A 1,165-nucleotide genomic window follows, 5' to 3' on the forward strand; every position below is an offset into this window, starting at 1 on the left:
TTGCAAAACCCAGGCCTGGACCCCTTGGAGGTAATGGTACCGAAAGGACCCTGCAGAACTCAGGACACTGGAGCCAGGCTTACGGCCACTCCCTTATGACGGTGATGATTACTACGGCATCCGCAAGCTGTGATCAGGGGACGCCAGAAACCACCACTCAACCTTGAAACCAGGGACCATGGATCCGCAACATCCTCCCCAAGGCGGGGCTCCCAGGCCCTGGTCGCTGTCCCCAAGTGCTGGTCCTGAAACAGCACCTCGGTCCCTGTGGCATCAGTCAGAAATCCAGCAGACAGGCAGGGTGAGCTCAGAGACAAATGCCCCCTGGTCTCTGATTCAGCACAAACGGGCAAGTCCACATCTGGACAATACGGAAGGAATCGAATGCTTAAGAAAGCCAACAAAAATCCCAAACTGACACAGGACATGAATTCACTGTAGAGAAAGTTACCTCTACGATGGAGCTGCCTGACAAAGATTTTAAAACCAATGAGCCTGTGAGGTACCGAGAGAAACGTGAAGGAATAGCTTCCGCTCATGAAGGAGAAAGTAAGAAGTAAAATGTGAGAGTTAAATAAATAAAATGAGAGTGGATATAAGTAGAAAATAATCCACTAAATTTTTTTAAATGGAAATATGGTCCCTCAGGCGGGAAAAAAACAGCTTCAGAAAAGCATCCATTGGTTCAGTCTCTTTCGAGAGCAATTTGGAAATTCAGTCCATGTTCAACACTAGCAGAGCGCCTGCCAGGAGCCAGGCCCTGTCCACGGTGCTGGACATTCAGTGATGGACAAAAGAGACAGAAACCTTTGCCAAGCATGGGGACCTGTCTGCCCTCGTGGGCTTTATCGTCCAAATGGTGGGGGGGGGGGAGGAATTAGATGGTCAGAGGCAACATTAGAGCCAGAACCAAACAGCAGGGAGAATGAGCCACGTGGGTTCTGAGTGAGCCCCGTAGCGGACGGGAGGTGGGCCCGGGGCGGAGTGTGGCGGGCGGGTGTGAGACGCAGCCAGCAGGCCACCTGGTCAGAGAGAGGAGGAGGCAGTAAGTCATGAAGTTGGGGGGATTGTGGGGGTCAGGTCAGTTAGGGCCGTGTCAGCCTCTGTTCTGAGCTTGGCCTGTTCCTGCAACAAACGAGGCTCCGGAGGACCCCAGAGGAAGAAA

The sequence above is a fragment of the Saccopteryx leptura genome, chromosome 3, assembly GCF_036850995.1.
Source record: "Saccopteryx leptura isolate mSacLep1 chromosome 3, mSacLep1_pri_phased_curated, whole genome shotgun sequence".
Lineage (NCBI taxonomy): Eukaryota > Metazoa > Chordata > Mammalia > Chiroptera > Emballonuridae > Saccopteryx > Saccopteryx leptura.